The sequence below is a fragment of the Paroedura picta genome, chromosome 2, assembly GCF_049243985.1.
Source record: "Paroedura picta isolate Pp20150507F chromosome 2, Ppicta_v3.0, whole genome shotgun sequence".
Lineage (NCBI taxonomy): Eukaryota > Metazoa > Chordata > Lepidosauria > Squamata > Gekkonidae > Paroedura > Paroedura picta.
In genome coordinates, this window is record NC_135370.1 from 130,116,802 (window position 1) to 130,137,144 (window position 20,343).

Consider the following 20,343-nt stretch of genomic DNA (forward strand, 5'->3'; position numbering starts at 1 on the left):
ACTGCAAGCAATCGTTTGGCCAAGGGTGTGAAGTCAGAGGTCACCACCTCACTCACATAGTATCAACTCACAACCTGGGACTATACCTGAATGAGCTATACCTCTCTCCATTAGTCACTAGTCAGCAAAGCATTTTTAAGTGTACATAAAGTCTTGATTCATGAGGGAATAAGACTTCCATCTACTGAACAGAGCAATGTCTACCCTAAATGATTTGGGATCAGTGTATCCTGGGGGACTGCTTCTCCTTGTACATCTCCTGAAGAGTCTTAAGATCCAGAGACCAGAATTTGCTTAATATCCCCGGTCCCAAGGCAATTAGATTGGTCTCAATTAGGGCCAGGCCTTTTTGGCCTTGGCCCCATCCGGGTGGAATGAGATCAGTGCCCTGCAGGACTTTGAATGGTCTTGTAGGACTTGCAAGACACAGCTGGTCCACCAGGCCTATAGTTTGAAGCCTAAACTGAACTGGCCTCCCTGTCAAAAAAACCTCCTAACTTACATGATACCTAGGGTACATATAACCCTATCCAGCCTCTGTTTAAAAATTTCCAAAGATGGAGAACCTACCACTAGTTCCACGGAGAAACCGCTCTAGCTGTCAGGAGCTTCTTCTGTTTAGATGGAATTTTTTTAAACTACAATATTTCAACCAGTCAATAGAAGAACTGGCTAATTGGTGATTCAAATATGTGTTTTAAAAAATTAAACTTATTTGACTAATTTTATCAATATAGTCTATTTTTGTATGTATTTTATCTTGATGTAATTCCGCCCTGACTCCACAGAGTTAGGGCAGACAAAAAAATAAATAATTATAATAATTTTAGGCAAGTATGCCATGTCAACCCTGAAATAAGAGACTGTTCCATGTCAATGCAGGCTAAAGAACATATGCTGCTTTCCATACTGGTCATATTTTGGTCATGAAGGTAGCTAGATGGTCCTGAACAAAAAGAGATTTGAACTTTAATGTAATCCCACTATTAGACCACAACGAATTACAGAAGTTTGAAAAATGCAGATTCTATAGTTGTCCTTTTTTGCTTCACATCTCTGAAGCTACCATAACACTTGTTCTTGCAATGATAAATGATAGCTGAAGCATCACTAAACCCAAAACTCATTTTATGGAGCAGTTCAGTTTTTAGCCATCATAGCTTGAAAAAAGGAAAAGATAATGCCAGCTTTATGTCCAACACATGTGCCACACACCCTTCAACACCCTTTATTTTTCTTTATTCTACATGTCAAGCCTTTTAACATGCTATAGCAACTGGCATGTTAGAAAGAAGTCCATTACTGTAGCTCATGAGGGTCAAAGCAGCAACTAACATGACTCAGAGTGTGGCTTCCAGCCAAGCACCTTATGCAGGAGGATTCTATGCTTTTAAAGCAACATGTCAGGGTAACCTACTCTCATCTTCCTCCTACCTATCTTGTAATAACTGTCTGAAACAACACAATTTTGTTGGGTTTGGTTAAAAAGCGATGTTTTGAGGTTTTCTCCCACTAATAAAAGGAGTATTAATTAATTGAAGTGAGCAGCATTCTCCTGTAACTACTGGCTTGCTGAGAAGATCTTGGTTTTGGAGTACACCCTTTCTAGGAAAGTGGTATTTCAGAATTTATAAAAGGTACTACTGCAGAAAGAAAAACAGAACATTAGTTTGAGAATGTCATTCTTCCTTCTTACTAAGTTAAGACAGAATCTTGAGAATTACCATGATAAAAAAATAACACAAAACTGAAACAATTAGGTCAACTTAAACAATAAATTTTTTTTGGTGCTGCCACATTAATAAGAGTAAAGGAGAAAAACCTTCTCAAATCAGCTGGCACAGAGAAATGTCACCAAGCTATTCCACAATCGAAGAAAGAGCTAACAAAAGATAAGGGAGGGAGGGATCCTGCCTTCTTCCAAACTAGAAAGTTACATATATTTCCTTGCAGCAGAAAGATGTGGTATCTGTTTTGTCTAACTACTGGATGTTTTAGAAATCACTCTGACAAATGAGATATGCTAAAGTGAACAGCAAGTATTATCTATTGTTAAGAGAATACTAGAGATTTGTGCAGATGAGAAGAACCAGGAGAAAGTAATCTATACAATTCTGACACGACTGTACACATTCTTTCCTTTTGGAAACTGGTTAACTGCTAACGATTAACGGAGTTGTTAACTAGACTATTTTTAGGCTCTTCTTACTGGCGCTGCCAGAGAGGTAGTTGCTATCAACAGAAAGTGATGTTTACGCCAGCCATACAGGACCTGTGCTGGCTCCAGAGTGAGAAAAGCATGGAGCAGGCTCTCCTTGTACTTGTATGCATATAGAGTTACATCAGTTTCACCAAGAGCAAAATAAACTAACATACAAAAGCTGAACAGTGGAAACTAGACACTCATCCCAGGTTTTAAAAGCTCTCTTCATGTCTTCACGGAGAACGCAGGCTTCAGAGGAATGTGATGGTGTATTTACAAGTTAAGGTGATCTTTGCTCCCCTCTTGGACTTTTTACTCCAGCAGAAGTCAATAACTGGGCCAAGGGTGAGCAACAAGGCAGGCACAAGTTTCTACATTATGTGGCAGACTGGAATCTGAAGGCTAAGCAGACCACCACAAGGTTAAGCAGACCGCTGCTAAACTGGTAACAAATCTGCATCAAGAGATGGAAAAAAATGCAGAAAATAGTATCTGTATTTCTCACTAGGAACAAGAATCTCAGCAAATGAAATTAAGGACAACAGATAGGAAACCCTTTCTATCTTCAGCCTAGCCAACTCTGTTGTTATGTCTTTTTTTATATCAATAAATAAACACACATCTATATGGGAATTTTTTCAGAATGATGCAACAAAACAGAATGGTTAACTTAAATAAATTAATCAGGTAGTTTAAGGTTGAGTCACTCAAGCCCTCCTAGTGTCACACATGTGTGGACACCAGTGACTAATCATATAACTGACACTCTTGTGTATGTGGCTAGTAATTAAATTTACTCTGGACGTGAAACTAAAGTAAGACTTGCTAAAGGAAATGCACGATTACTGCCATGTGACATGCAGGGAAGTTCCACTTCTCCAGCAGAGTTCCACTATGGCCAAGAGTCACGCAGGATCTAGTCAATGCCTGTGCTGGTTCATTTTACAAAGAAGACCTGTTGGGACACACCCCAATAGTTTTGTCTTGTCTGCTCCTGTCCACACCACAAATACAGATGTGAAGGCCCTGGGGGAAAATCCCTGAAATAGTCAAAAGGGAAGAGACCCTTTTTTCCCCATTATTTTTTCTGAGGTCTCTTTTGCAATTTTCCAATGGAAAAATTGGAGGAACACTGAAAATAAACTATGGAATGTTTTCTTTATTAGAGCAAGAAAAAATGCTTCTCAAGGCAAGATTTTTCACATTCATAATATACAGCATGAAAATGTATGAGGACTTTGGAATTCGGAAATTTGGGATAGCACTGCGGGGGGGGGGGGACTGCAACTTTCCTCCCCTCTTGTCAGTAAGGACAATCTTTGTCTTGCAAAGCATTTCACTCATTCCAAATGCACAGCATGAAAAGGTCTGAGCACTTACTGATTTTTTTCAAATTTAAAAACCAGGGAGATAAAACTGAAAAAAATTGATAGAGGTTATGGATACAATAGTTTTAAGATTTTTTTTGTTTAAATGTAAACAATGTTGGCAACAATAAATAGGCTATAATGGATTTAATGATAAAACATTATTAAAGAAACCAGTGTTTTCAATGCAATAAAGTTCAGCTTAAAGTCCTAACAAGCTGACAGTTCTAGAAACACATGGTCATCTAGTTAGTACAATCCCCTGCGCAGTGCAGGAAGTTCATAATTACTATCTCCCTCTGCTCCCCCAGTAACCCCTGTTCTATACCCAGAGGAACCCCCAAAACCTTCAGGGTCCCCTGACCAATTTGGCCTTGAGGAAAATTCCTTCTTGGCACCAAAGTGGTAATTGGCATACTTGCACTTTTTCTTTTACAAAATAAAGATATAGATACATTTAAACTCCATAAATATGCCAAATATTGTACATGCTAAGTTATAAATATAAATAATGCCTGTCATTTTGTTAAAAAGTGAAAAGTTTCGGTTTGATAGGAAAGTATTTTTCCTTCATGTATTTCAAGTTTATCCAAAATTTACAGTTTTATCTAGGACCTCAACATTTTCACAAATTTTACATCTCTATCCACAGGTACATATAATCATACTTTTCTAGCACAGTTACCTAGGACTACTATTGTTTAGGGACAGCTGTCTGGGGACAGAGGAGAAGGGGCAGGGCATACCACTATGTTTCAGGAAGTGAAATTATTTTCGTAAGAAAGTTCCTGTGCTGTTTGGTTCCTCTCAAAAGGCTATACAAGGTATTAGCCTTGCTCACAACCATGAGGTTAGACAAAATGACAGCTTCTCACCCCAGCTTCTCTTCCACCTCACATGAAGCTGCACATTTTAGAACTATCTCCAACTGTCATACAGTTCCCATGAAAAAAAGTCCAACAACTTAAAAAAAAATCTAACATATTGAATAGCACTCAAAATTCATCGTGAAACTACTGTGACCTGCATGTTTTTCCTCAACCAGGGCCAGGGCCTTTTTGGTCCTGGCCCTTACCTGGTGGAATGAGCTCCCGGATGCGCTGCGGGCCCTGCGGGATTTGCCAGCTTTCCACAGGGCCTGTAAAACGGAGCTCTTCCACCAGGCTTTTGGTTGAGGCTGGGGTCAGCGAATGAGAGCCATCATCCACCACCACCACCACCACCCCCCCCCGGGACTAGCAGTTAACACCATGCCCTCCATTCTTCCTGCAGCTCTGGTAGTGGGGGGTGGGAATAAGATTGTTTTTCCATCATGTTAGGATTTTTAAAGTCTTTTAATGGGTATTTTAATTGGGGTTAAGACTGTTGCTATCCGCCATGAGCCTTGCAGGGAGTGGCGGGAAATAAATTTAATAATAAAATAATAATAATAAATATATGAATAAACAAACATCTAACCCGAATGGCACTATTCTGCAGTTCTCCCCACCCAAGTTTTCAAATAATCAAGGAAAAGTGGCAGGTTTCATTACAGTAGCCCTTCTACAAACTGTGATGGTATACAGGCAAATGTAGCAAGTTTCACAAAAAGGCAGTGTGTCACCTCATAAATGGAGAAACTGCTTCCAGCCACAGCCATCACAAAGGAATCTATAGTAGCCTGAGGTGACATATCTTTGCAGCAAAAAGATGAAGACATCGCACAACTGCAGAAGCTGAAAGTTATCTGGCTGCTTCTACAAGTTCAGCAGTCTACATTCAACAGCTGTTTACTTGAATAAAGTGCTATTTAATGGTCAGAAGTTTAGTAAAATACAAGTTTCATCAATCACAAGACATCAGTCACCTCACCCACAGGGAATTTCACTTAATAAAATGGACACCATTCGAAGGGAACTACTTTTAAGTCCCACTGATTTTGATGGAAGAAAGATTAACACATTCTTAACTTTTCAGCTGAAAACAATGAGGCCTAAAAGTGTTGAATGGTGACTAGACTGCTCATTACATGTGCATATGAGGGACAAAACTATCACTACAAGACAGGAATCCATGATGGGATCTTAGGTTATAATTTAGCTGCAAAAAAGTGTCATGCCCCCCTGAACTAGGACTAGTTCCTGACATTTCCCCCCACTCACCCCGCCCTGTTTTCCATGCTGCTTTAAGCTCTGGTAGGGAGAGAGGTGGGATTGCCAGCTCTGGGCTGGGAAATACCTGGGGACTTTGGGTTGGAGCCAGAAGTGGATGAGATCTGAGGTGTGAAGACACCTCAATGGAGTATAATGCTATGAAGTCCACTCCCCAAAGCAGCCATTTTCTCTTGGGGAACTGATTTCTGTAGACTGGAGATGATCTATAATTCCAGGGGATCCTCAGGTCCCATCTAGGGACTGGCATCCCTGAAGAAACGCAACACCACCCTAAGTCAGCTCACTGAAAGGGTGGTATAAAAGTCAAATAAATACATGTTTAAAATAAACATATGAACACCTATCATTTTCCCTATTGGATCTTAAAGCTGACTAGAGATGGCAGAAGGTGGCACCTTCTGAATAAGGAAAATAGCATGGAGAAGTAAACTAATTTTAAAATCCTCCCTCCTTATTTAACAATTCATTGATCCAGCAGTCTTGGACCGAACAAATTTTTACTAATGCCACCCTCTATTTCCATCCTCACATAGAAGCATTGCTGCATGAAATTTGGCTACACAAGGGATACTAGGATAAACATCAGCAAGCAGGAAATACACAGGAACGACGGAAATCTTGGAAACGGTCATATTTTAAAATAATCTGTAGGCATGTTCAATTTCATGTAGTGCAGGTATTTGTGTAAATGTATCTCTGCGTTTAATTGTAAAAAATGGCTGGCACATACAAAGATTTCTGACTTTGCCCCAGGATCATATCTGTAGGATGGGCGGTATGGGAGGGATTAAATTCACATGGGGATTTTTATTGAGTACACTCTACCAACCAGTAGAACAAATTTATTTATTTAGATAGATTTTTATACCACGTGGCTCTGGGCAGTTTAGAATCCAGGGGCACCTTTAAGACAAAGTTTTATTCAAATTATTATTAAATGTGCCACTGAATTCTAAATTTATTCTGCTGTTTTAGACCACTTGAATCTACCTACCAGTGTTTCTGTTCAAGTTTGGGAAAAAGGCTTCCTCTGTTATTTGCCTTTAAGGCAATAGAGACTTAAATCAGAGAGAGGAAGAAATAAGAGCATGTGAACTGAGAAATGGGTTAAAACATAGGACAAACTGCTACTGAAAGAAGTATTGAGAGGAAGCCATAATTGAAAAGCTAGAAGGGGAGAACAAAACAAACCATGGGAAAGAAGCAGACGAAATAAATTATTATGTCAGAAAGATGCACGGTGAATTCAGACATGAGGAGCACTAATCACAGTGTTAGGGAGAACATGTAAATTAATTATAAATTTGAAGTCACAAATCTCCAGCATCATGTGAAGTCCGGTACTAAGAACTTTCTACAAAACACCAAATCTGAACATGAACATACATACTTTAGTAAAATATCATCTCCCTCTTCATTAACAGAAAGGGAGTTGATGGAATTTATCCAAGGTTACATAATGAAATGTTTATGTCTTGTCATGTTTAAAACTGTAACAGTCCACTCTCATCCTCAAGCTTGAATGCAACAAACTCACTTAAAGCTTCTTATTTTTAACTATCAGCACTAGTCATAGCAGAAATTCAGTGTCCTTTGCTATTGCACCAGCCAAGGAAGACACTAAATAATATTTTTTTCATGCAAACTAGACCACACTTGTTCTATTGCTACACCTTACAATGTGCAGTACTCTCAATCCTATATTTCCTCACAATTCAACAAGTACTCTGTAGTATGCAGACATTCAAGTCCAACAAAATTGATATAACTTGAGAGAAGACCCAAACTGTTCCCTTGCAGATCTTCTGCAGGATTTCAATATACACACAATACAGTGGATTATATCAATACTCCTCTTGATTTTAAATCATTTCTTTAAAATGAAAAATCAGATTTTCCTAAAATTATAGACAGAGTAACTTTAAAAAATTAACTTGTTAAAAATGAAATCTAGCAGACATGTTAAAGCTTATACATCTCTTTAAACTCTATACTAATTTATTAAACATGGTTTTAAACTCTGTTCTCCATATAAATTAGGGAGAAATGTTTGAGTGCTGTGGACAAGCATTATATTAACATGATGCATCTGGTCATGTATTAATTATAGCAGCAAGTTATGATATAGGACTATCAACCAAACAGCATGGGCATTAACTTTCCATTTTACAGGGACACCAACTGCAAACCAATAGATGTTTATACATGTTTTGAAACAACTGCAAATCAATGTTTTAATTGATTCTTCTTCTTCTGGAAATGCATGAACAACAAACAGGTATTTTTCTATCTTTATGATATAGCATTCTCGTCATTTAATTCCATCAACCCTGATAAGCAACATGCAATGGACTGAAAGTACCATAAGGTAAAGTGTCCTAAGTGAGACAACTGCCCTTCCAGTAGTGGGACAGCAGAACACAGGATAGGAGAACACGGGAAGGTTGAAAACTACTGCACTTCCCTGATTTTCCTGCAGCAAGCTAACCAAACAAATGATAGGCAGGTAGCATCAAGTATCTAGAAATCATAGGCAGGCAGCCAAGTGGATCCTGGCTTGTGACAAGGTTGCGCAGGATTAGAGCAAGTCAGAGTATTGTAGCACATTCCCTTATTTTAAAAAAGATGAGAAAGAATCTGAACTTTTGATGGACTGTTTAGCACTGACCATTCCTGTAGCGTACAGGAAACCAACAGGCAATCCAGTTGTAAGATGAACATTATTCTACCAGTTGCATTGGTGCATATTCGCTATTCCAAGCTAATAATTCTCACAGGAGTTAAATTAACTACTGGGGGAATAATAACCTCAGCTCTATATTGACTTAAAACAAAAAGGGGTTAGGCCTAGATCCATTCGAAATTTTTAACATCTTACTGTATTTTATTTTTCATTGGGAGCAGATTTTATGAGATATTGTATCTTGTAAACCACCCCAAGTCCACTTGCAGAGAGAAACAAATAATAAATAAAATAAACAAATTCATGGATAGTATGCATCCACTTACCTAACACCCCAGTAGCTCGACATTCCCAGGGCTGGTGCTAGCACCTGGGTTGTAGACAGCTACGCCCCCTCTCCCTCCCCAATAGTGGGTGTATCAGTATTTTGGGTGCAGGGAGAGAGTTCTTCTATCGACTTGTTTGCTGTGTTGTTTCTATAATGTATTGGTATGTCCTTTTAATAGGGGTTTTAGTGGGTTTTTAATTAGGACTTTGTGACCCGCCACAAGCTATTGTATGGGAGTGGCGGGACACAACAGACAGACAGACAGACAGACAGACAGACAGACAGACAGACAGACAGACAGACAGACAGACAGACAGACAGACAGACAGACAGACAGACAGACAGACAGACAAATAAATAGCTGTTAAGAATAACAGCTCTATATGTTGACAGCTCTCTCTTTATCTCTCTCTCTTCACCAAAATCTCCAAGCTGGTGTACTGCAGCAGGTTTCCCCAATGCACTGTTGGGATACAGCTGTATGTTTTCAGCCAACAAGGGCTCTTACCAACACCCACATATTAATGCAGACTGTCATCAAGTTCATTCTTTGGTAACCTGCGGCCTGAAGCCTGTACAACCTGTGTATAGTTTCTGAAAAGAAGGAATATGTCCAGGAGTCATTGCAATCACACCCGTGGGTGCATAAAGTCATCTTTCTTCCTCATTCCAAAACAGTCGTTGAGAGTCAGCATTAAAAAAAACAATACAAAACATTGGCTACAGTTCACTGTCCCCCAGCCTGGTATCAATAAAGATGGAACACAGATATTGTAAAATAAGGGTACCAGTGCAAAAGATGTTGTTGTTGCTGTTAGGTGCGAAGTCTGCCCATCGCGACCCCATGGACAATGATCCTCCAGGCCTTCCTGTCCTCTAGTCTACCATTCCCCAGAGTACAAAAGATACAGAATCTCTTTTCTGTAATAAATCACTGCCCCATTATTCCATAAATTAGATCAAAAGAACTCATTTGATTTCATCAAGGTATTAAGAATGCACATTTCTTGAGCATGCACTCCAAGATATTTGTTGACAATGATTGTCACCCCCTCAATTCTTTCAGGCCTAGAAAGCATCTGCCTCTTTATCCACGGTTTCTACCTTCATGGTACTGTTTCTTCATCAACTTGTCTACCAATGAATCCCGGCATGTCTATCACAGAAGTCTTGCATGGTGGGCTAGCCGTACTTGAATCAACAGAGTATCAATGCATACAACCATTCTCTGAGGCATGCAAGGGGCAGAGGTGGTGGCAAGCTGTCTTGTCTGATTTTGCCGACCTCATAGAGAAACCCCACGTTCCCCAGAAACAATTTGACCAGTTATGTAAACCTGAAGAATGACATGGCTGGCTGGTATGTGTGTCGGTGTGTGACATTCTGCAGATGTAATCTGAAAAGAAAGCACAAGCTTTGCACAAGCACCATAGCTCATGAGTTCAGGGTTCCTACCATTTCTTCAATACATTATACAAAAGGAAGATAAGTCTGTATTCCTGAGCCCTTCCCTATTATATGCAGTGATCCTGAAACATACAGTTCATTCAGGCAATTCCAAAGTTATTTACATACATATGGAAAATTACATATGAACTGTTAAGGTACTGAGCAGTGTATGGATTCTAGAACTCCTCTAAAAGACTTGGAACTAAGCACTTCTACTGGCAAGTTTGTGCCACAAGACAGCAATTCACACAACAGGGCTCATGTTCACAGAGGCAACACAGAGGCAATGCCTGTGGTATTTCCAAAATAGTAACATCTCAATGAGCCTTTATAACTCTCTGGTCTATACTAGAAGTTGCCTGTTCTACAGCCAGACTCATGTGCACTTCCAGGATGCAATACTGACAAGTACAAGGGCCAATTATGCTCCTCTGGTTAATAGCAAGTCTCTCATTGATTTCCACAGGAATTAGAGCAGCTCTGATGATGTCACCAGCAACAAGGATGGCCATACGCCCTGGCAAGTCACTATGACGGTGATTACACATAGCTTTCAACATTACTACCACCTCTGCAATCCACCTGCCACCAAAGCAAGATGAGATCAGGGTTTTGGGATCTACAAATCACTTGAGTTGTTTTTCTTAAATAACCTGATGGTTTCCCACCTTCCCTTAAGGTTTCTGCTCGCAAACCGATTTACACATCTGCAGATGAACACAATCTACAAGTCCTCTGTAAACTGTGCTGTTGACTTGTCCCCGTGGACAGAAGAGGCTACACCATTTATGTACCAACCAAACATCCTATTTTGTAATCCGATTTCCTGCACAAGGCATTCAAGGATCTAGAAGCATGAGTGCATTAACTATGTGGAGCACACACAGAACTTTGATGCTTAGGAATGACCAGAAATAAGTGACTTTTGATTAACCCCAGATATTTCGGTCATAGTCCACGGCGCTTGCATAGGGACACTTGAAGGAAAAATCCATTATGGTATGCAAGGAAGAGAACCATGTCACCCCGGGTTGGAATGCTCAGACAACCAGGGGTGAGAAAGGACCAACCACGCAGGGATGACTGAAATCCGTACAGCTTCTACATGCCTCAGACACAAAGCATGTCTATTAAGTTCGAATAATCAGTCTGGAGACTACAGCGCCGTGGTGAATTTCACGGACAAGGAAGAGATGGTAAAGAGACGGGTTGAAACTGCGACGTATTTTAGAAGAAAATGTCCTCAGATGACAAGTAGTAAAGGCGATTCGAACTGTTTCCTCTCTCCGCTCCCCATCTTACAAAAGCAAGGAGGAAAGTGGGGGTTTTAGCTGGATTCCTCGGCGTGTATCTTATTTCCCCGTTTTGAAGGGAGGAAACCACCTCGCCGCGGCCGCCCATTAGCAGTGCCGAACTGCGTAGCTGCACAAACAAGAGCCACGCAAGGCACGCATTATGCAGCCGGCTTAAAGACACAGGGAAGCAAACAAAAAGTTCCCTCAGCCACACGACCCCCCGACTCTTCAGCTTCCTATTGCAAATCTTTAAGCGTTGCAAGCGACCCCGGCCCCGCCGCCCCGCGCCTTTCGGTGCCGGGCGCTGCAAGAGAGAGAGAAAAGAAACAGAGGCCCTGTAGACCCTGCAGGCGCTCCCGATTTCAAACTTACCTCCCAGTTCTCACGCAGGAAATAAAAGGAAATTCTCTTCGATCCCCTTTGCCTTAGATCCCCTTCCAGATAAATCACACGCCCCAAGAAAGCTGAACCGACCTCCGCCAGGCTACCCGGAAAGGCGGCAGGAAGTTTTCTCGCAATTGCGACTACCCCGTGCAGTTGTCAGCCGCGCTGCTCACAGCTTCCTCTCTGCGCCCAGAAGTCCTGCAGTGTACCTGGCTCGGGATCGAGAGCCCCGCTTCGGTCGCTCACTCCGCCAACCACACGTTGCAGTGTCAGGATTGCAAGTCTCTGAGTCACAGATTTGAGATCACAGATCGGGGAACAGGAGGAGGGGGGACCCTCGAAGGCGGCAGCACTGCAGCACCAGCTCGGAAGGGAGAACTCCTCCTCCTCCTCCCCCCCTCCCCTCCCCTCCCGAGAACGCGGAGGTTGCACAACTCCCAGGCAAGGAAATCAAGAGCCCTCTCCTCTCCTGCGAAACACAGATGTCGGGCAACAAGAGCTGGCAAACCAGCTCTTCCACTTCATCAGCACAACTGCCTCCTGATCAGGCTCCCCCACCCTACAGCAGGCCTAGAGCACGCCCATTTCCTGTTGCCATATAAGGCGAATAAAGTTTTTTTCCCCCTTTCGCCAACCACCCTGTAATTCAACACTCTCTGTGCATGTGTGTCTCTGTGACTGTCCGTCAGTCCGTCCAAACCTTTGGTTGGCAGGGGGATCCAGTTGCTCTGGCACGCATGAGCATCTCTGTCGAGCTACAAGGTCAGGAGGGGAAGAGCCCGATCACGTTACTGGAAACGCAGTTTTGCCAGGAAGAGCGCTGACTTTCTTTCCCACTTGGAGAGAGGCTTGTACTTTTGTCCTTACTTTTATGAGCTTGGCCAGTAAATCACGCGTCTGCAGCAGGAGCATTCGACCAACCCGCCCCCCCCCCCCGTAAAATATTGAGAACTCAGCCTAGGGGGACAGGGAACGGGAAGGGCTAGGGCCAGAAACGCTTCAATGCACCTCCAAAGTCTTTGGGCCACACATTCAGCTCTCCAAATATTCCCTTTGTACATGGAGCTGTGCAGCCCGATATTACGCATATACGTTCCACTTCCTTTCCACAAGATTTACTCCATAATAATCACATATAGGGTTGCAACCTCACAGTAGCGCAAATTATATACTCACCGATTTGCAAAACAAGTCCATCAGATCAGTTTAAAATCCCAAAGAATTTACTGGTGTTTTTAACACTGATCTGGAAAATTTCTTTTTGCGGTGTGTGTGTGGGGTGTCTCCTATAAATGTGTAAGAAGCAGAGGGACCGCCGGCCTAAAAAAACAGCTTTACTTGTGAATGCCAGGCTTCCTAGATGCTTTGTCATGACTCATACCCAGCTCTTGGGCAATAGCTCCAGCTCCAGTTCCTGAATACACAGACATATATATATATATACACACACATTAATAGCAAGACATTAAGACTGCTCTGAACTCTATACTGACTCTGTTCCTCCTGCTGCATGCTCTTCCCTCCCACCCCCCACCCCTTTTCAGTTTGCATCTTTCACAGCACAGAAAAAGTGCTGTGGTAGAAACTTGCAGGAAGGAATGAAGGCCCTGCTGTGCTGAAAAACCAGATTCATAACAGCCGGGGAAGCAATATCTCCTGCACTCTTTTGCAGCTGCATTCACCACATTCCTTCTGTTGGGACATGCCAAATGTGAAAGCCCAGCACTTGTTGGACAAACACATGCTTGCGGTCAGAGGGTTCGGAAATCCACTTTAATGAAACTGTGCAGCAGTGAAATCCACGTAATACAACTACAATAAATTATTCAAATTAGGGGACTTTAGGGTGGCTTTGAATGGGAATTTGCCATGATGAACATGCACATAGCTTGAAGTTAGTAAAAGGTAGATTACAATCCAACAGGGATCTACTAGCCAGATTCTTTGGATTTACCTAGTATCTGCTGATTACTGGGATTGTTATAAAGTATGCTGAACTAAGTGGATCTTGGACCGATTCGGCAAGGTCCAAGATTCACTTAGCTTCTTAAACATAGAGTAAAATTCTAATTCATGAAGAAAGTAGGCCTCCACAGATTATATGACATTATCATCACCCATCTGCCATAACCCAGACTCATACAATATGCTACAAGTACTAAAGAACTCAGCAGCAGCAAAAGAGTTGGTTTTTATACCCTGCTTTTCACTGCCCGAAGGAGTCTCAAAACAGCTTGCAATCACCCTTCCTTCCTCTCTCCGCAACACATAGGTGAGGCTGACATTGCTCTGACAGAACAGTGCTATCAGGTCTGTGATGAGCCCAAGGTAACCCAGCTAGCTGCACGTGGAGGAGTGGGGAATCAAACCTGACTCGACAAATTAGAAGCCAATGCTCTTAACCACTACACCAAGCTGACTCTCAGAAATATATACAGAAACAGTAACTCTTGTTCTTTTTTTCAATGGTGAATGTGTATACCAAATCTTCTGATTAAAAGGGAAACAACTGCAATGAAATTTAGTTTCCTTACATTTCCATTGGTTGTGGTTAACCTAACACAAATAAAATATTTAATACTAAGAACCCAACACAGCTAAAATATTAAAATGTCAGCTGTGGATCTCTAGCTGAAACCAACTAAGTCCCTCACTCCCAGATAAAGAGTAATAGACCTTTGCTGAACGGAAGGATGGGAGAGGCTTATATATTTATTATCTGCCATCGTGATATTGTGTTTTAATTACATTTTAATGGGTTTTTACAGGATTTTATAGTACTTATGAATTTTTGTAAACTGCCGCAGGACATTTAAGACCAGTGGTATATAAATATAGATATAGATAATATAAATAATATAAATATAAATATACCCCATGATAATAGCAACTTTAAGCTGGGACTACCTTTAAAATAACTGTCAGGCTAACCTTGAATTCTGTCCAGAGGCATTTAACAGAAATTGGCTATGTGTTAACGAGTAAGAGATCTTGAGTATGTATTCTTGATTTGTCAATTAAAATGCATCTGTAGACCACTGAAATATTCTTCTCTCAAAACATAAAACCAGCATAGTATAGAAGGTAAGAGTGGCAGACTCTAATCTGGAGAACTGGGTTTGATTCCCTACTCTTCCACATGCAACCAGCTGGACTAGTTAGTTATCTTAGAGCTGTTCTCACAGAGCAGTTCTCTTAGAGCTCTCTCAGCCCTACCTACTTCACAGGATGTCTGTTGTGGGGAGAGGAAGGGGGTTGTAAGTCATTTTAGGACTCCTTTAGGTAGTGAACAGTGAGTATTAAAAAACAGCTCTCCTAATTTCTTTTTCTTCCTATATCTTTCATAGAATCAGAGAGTTGGAAGGGATCTCCACGGTCATCTAGTCCAACCCTCCGCACAGTGCAGGAACTCACAACTATCTGCCTACCCACAGTGACCCCATTTTTATGTCCAAGTGATCCCTCATCCATTACAAATCTCTAGAATACAGCCTGACCTGGAGGAAATTCACCTACCATCCCACAGCGGCAATTAGCAATTCCCTGGGTATCTGTCTATACAATACTGTGGCAGTAGCTTTCCAGAATCCCAGGAGAAACTGATGTTCAGTCCTTTGCAACAAGATCCTCAAACTGAAAATGCTCCAGAAACAGAACATGAGGCAATAAACATGCAGAACATGTGCTATTACCTACAGCTGTTTCCTCGTAATATGCCAATCTGGTGTGGTGGTTAAGAGTGTCGGACTAGCCAGTTCAAATTCCCACTCGTGCCATGGAAGCTTGCTAAGTGACCTTCTGCCAGTCATACTCTCTAAACCTAACCTACCTCAGAAGGTTGTTGTTAGGCTGAAATGGAGGAGATGAGAGTGATGTAGGTTGCCTTTGGGTCCTGATTGGGAAGAACAGTGAGGTACAAATTAAGTAAATAAAAAAGTAAATAAAAGATGCTGTAGAAAAAAGGCACATGAAATATCCATGAGAATTTAGAACTTCGTACTTCGGTATGCCTGTACCTTCCCATAGCCTAAGCATCAACTACATCCCATAGCCTAAGCATCAACTACAGAAGGAACTGGACAAATTTTGGATTGTACGGTTAAATGCTTATATGTGATTCTGATGGACCAAAGCCACTGTTTACAACTGCCCAGTACATGAAATGAAACACACATTCCAGACCATCTCAAGCCCCAGGTTCCTGGAAAGGATGCCAAAGTTGCTCAGCTGTGGTGGATCTTAGGCCAAGTGCTCAGTGACAAATGGAAGTGTAAGACCCCACAACGCGAGTGTACATTAACTGTAAGGGATTTTAAAATTAAACAAAGCACGATGTTAGTAACAACAGAAAAAGACTATTTGGCAGTTACTTGCCAATAGTACCTCTTTCTAAGTACATCATAATTCATATTTAATGTGTAAAAGAACCAGAAGGGACGCTTATCAAGGGACATCTCCCTATCTCAGTCTTGTGAAAGAGCCAAGGCTGAACTCATGCAGACAAGATCTATGAAAAAGGATCAAAAAGCAAACCATTTTCATGAGAACAAAACAGTAATTATAAGCCTTTCACTCAGGAATTTAATCTGTGTTTATTTTTTCACCTTGTTTCCAAGAAAAAATAAATACAAACTCAGATGTGGAGTACATAAGAACATACGAGAAGCCATGTTGAATCAGGCCAAAGTTCCATCCAGTCCAACAGTCCATGTCAACAGTGGCCAAAACCCAGGGGCCATCATGTGAGACACCAACTGGGTCAGAACTCCAGAAGCCCTCCCACTGTTGCACTTGGGCACCAAAAATACTGAACATCACTGCTCCAGACAGAGTTTTCCAACTATACTTTGTGACTCTACTCCATATGTTTATCCAATCTCCTCTTGAAGCTATACCGGTTGCTGCCACCACTTCTTGCAGCAGTGAATTCCACGTGTTACTCTTTGGATAAAGGACTTTCTTTTAATTCTAAGCTTATTGCTCATTCACTTCATTGAGTGCCCGTGAGTTTTTGTCTTGTGAGAATGGGGAAAAGTACTTTCTCTACCTTATCTATCCCATGCATAATTTTGTAAACCTCTATCAGATATCTGATTAGAAGCCAAAATCTCTGAGCACTAGCAGGTCTTGGTGGCGCCAACTAGGAGAGGGTAGCCATTGCTAGTCCTGCAAAGGTCTCCTCTTCCAGCCAGGTCTACCTGGTGGCTTCCGCTATTTTAATGACTAATGGGAGTTTTAATTGTTGTAATGGCCCAATCCTTGGTGCAATGACATGCTGTTGTCCTCCCTTCCATATGCCTTTTCACATGCTGTCACCAGTTGGACCTGGGGTTATCATTGAGTCCAGTTTGGCCCTTAGACAGGTATATCACTTAAGTCACTCAGCTGTTTTACTATTGTTTTAATCTCTTTAAAATACCCCATTAACATATCTGTTTTGCGCATTTTGATAAATGACTAAACTGGGGGGGTCTTTCAGATTTACCTCCAGTAGGTCATTCCCCAAGATGGGACTCACCACAAAGAATAGGTCATTCTTTCTGATCTCTATGCAGTCTCACCATTCTTAAGCTCTAGCAGGGGGGTGCTGTTCTCATCCCCACTCAGTTAGAGACCATTAGCAATCTACACATGCCTTACATGGCAAGATGAGTACCTTCCCATCCAGATCTCTTACTAACACTGCAAGAACAGCTACTCACAGCAGCAACAAGACGTAATGCATTCAGAAATGAAATATTGGAGCAACATTTGTGAGATCCTTTACAGTTTAACTATTTAAAATATATACATTCTGGTTTTGGAGCTCATTGCGGCTTACACAAACAAACCCCCATAAATATTAAAAGAATAGGATCAACCACTACCACAATGGTTTTGGCAAAACAAGCAAACTGCATATTACACCTTCTCCCTTACTAGAGAGCTAGAGGAAACTGACAGCAATTCTGGGCAGTGAACAGCCAGCTGCAGAGTGTATCATGGAAGGATGAAACAGTTTCTGCAACATTTTACAGTCAACAATAGGGTTGCCAGCTCTGGGTTGAAAAACCCCTGGAAATTCTGGAGGTGGAGCATGGAGAAGGTATGGTTTGGGGAGTCAAAGGACCTCCGAAGGGAATAACACCATAGAATCCACCTTTTAAAGCAGCCATTTTCTTCATGGAAACAGATCTTTGCTGTCTGGGAATCAGCTGTAATTCTGGGAGAACGCCAGCTACCACCTGGAGGTTGGCAACTCTATTAAGGAATGTAATTTTCCCCTATGCTGTGCTAAATCACTAGGCACAGAAGTGTAAAGCATGCAGTCTCTGGCCTTAGCAATATATTGGAATGGAGAGTTATGCTTTCATACATTAATACTTTCCAGAAAATACTCCCTTAGACATCTGTGTTCAGAATTTAATTGCCTGCCAGAAACAAGATGGTTATCCACACCTCCTAACAAGGCCTCAAATTGTCTAAAATAGTTTCAGTATAAGCTTGCAAGTACAAGCTGTAGCATAGTTCTCACAAGTACTCATGAGACTGCCACTGCTACCTTTATATTCACTATGCATAACAAATTCAGTGTATTTCACACAACCATTTCCCCCTTGTTTTGAAGGTGATAAAATGAAATTCCCGCATCTAGTAAAATCACTTTATTATATTCATACACATTTTGAAGATGTAGTTGCTTGAAGTCTGGTCACACAGGTCAGACCAGTGGATCCAACAAGGCCAGTATTGGCTATTCAGACTGGAAGCAGCTCTTGCAGGACCTCAGGCTAAGATCTTCCACATCCTGCAGATGCCAGAGCTGAACCACAACCTCCTGAATACAAAGCAGATCCTCTGCATACAAAGCCTTGGTCTCTCCAGTCATGTAAACATGCCTTCACAACACTATCATCATGTGAAAATTAAGAAAAGCAGTAACCTAATGGCGACTTTTCAACCTCAAAAAATTTTGAAGGGAGTTCTAGCACAATCTGATCCACAAGCTACTTAAACTCACTGCCTTTTCACGCCAGGAGCCACCTCCTAAGCATTTCCAAGACACATAGCTGTAGTAACAGAAGCTGCCACATCTAACAAGGTCTCTTTTCTATGCAACCCTCAAAGGATGCATACCTAAATCATAGTTTGTCAAGAAGGAGAATGGAAAAAATGCTACATCTCCAAAGCCACCTTACTGGCGTTCAGTGAAAGGAAGGGCCATTCAGTTGCCAAAGCTTCCAGTGCAAGTTCTGATAAGTCTTAACTGATAAGTCTTAAATATGCCTTATGTCTGATAAGTCTTAAATATCTGCAGTATTTCCTTTGGCAGAGTTCACCATGTCCTGTCCATTGGTAAATTCCCCCAAACCGTTATGTTAGACTTTCACATCCTTTCTGTGCACGTAGCAACATATGACTGGAAAAGTTGCTTCAATGCTATTAAATTAACTGTAGAACTTTCAAATGTGGATTGTAGTATGACTTGTAATAATATTTTTCTATTTGCTCTTCAAAAGATTAGACTATACAATGTTAATATTCCTGTTAATTAATTGGCCATGAAAACAGCAACGTGGAGAATGGTTAAACAGGTCTCTGAATAAATAGCAGAATGTCTGGGCATCCAACACTGCCAATTCAGGGAGTGGCTTCAGACATCAGAGAACCACTTTTCCACGGCTATTTTAAATGACATCTTATTCACAACTGTTTGTAAGAGTTCCCTGTCATGAATAGTGAAGCTAACCTGCAGATCTTTTTTTTTTATCTTGTATCACTTGCTTTAACTGCTACTCTGTTTAGTCGTTAGTTCAAAATATCTCATCTGAAAAAAATTACACTAGAACTCTCTTACACACAGTTGACAATATTATGTAGTTAATCATACTCAGTTGCAGTTCCTTTTTTTAACAGCTAGACAGGGTCCTGCACAAGTTGCATTTTGCAGACTGCACGAGTGAGCATGGCGTATGCAGCTTCCTGTGTGAGATTCAATTTTCTAATAGTACCAGTAATCACTAGGGTTGCTAACCTACAACTGAGTTCTGGAGATCTCCTGGAAGTGGACTGCAGGAGGAAGGAGGGATTTTGCCATCTCAGTATCTTTGGACTAATGCTGTTTTCAGGTCTGGGTTTTATGGGGATATTTTTATATGTAACCCGCCGAGTCCTAGGAAGAAGGCAGGCTATATTTAATAAATAAATAAATAAATAAATAAATATCTCCAAACCACAGAGATCAGTGCCCCTAGGGGAAAAAATGGCAGCTTTGGTGGGTGGACTGTATGGCATTGTCCCCCACTGACATCCCTCCCCTCCACAGACTACACGCTCAAATCTCCAGGAACTTCTGCACCCGGAGTTGTCAAAACTTATGGTGCCTCCAAAACGTGGAGGAAGCAGGAAACAGGGCTTGTCTGTGATGCTTTGCTGGCAGCAGCTGTAGTAGGGAAGTGGGAAACTTCTTGTGTTCAGCAACTTATTAAAAACTGGGTTGAG

The 20,343-nt window shown here is 41.4% G+C and overlaps 1 protein-coding gene across 4 annotated transcripts in view; it reads right to left on the reverse strand.

Annotated features, from left to right (window-relative positions):
* Positions 1 to 20,343, reverse strand: part of MIDEAS (mitotic deacetylase associated SANT domain protein) — a 115,672-nt gene that overhangs the window by 55,795 nt on the left and 39,534 nt on the right. The window contains exon 1 of one of the 4 annotated variants that reach the window (XM_077322725.1): positions 11,851 to 12,397. The exons of 2 other annotated variants lie outside the window; for them this stretch is intronic. The gene's annotated coding sequence lies outside the window, so the exon portion shown is untranslated. Of the gene's footprint in view, positions 1 to 11,850; positions 12,398 to 20,343 lie in introns of those variants that run through there. One more of the 4 variants, XM_077322721.1, reaches the window with a different exon arrangement.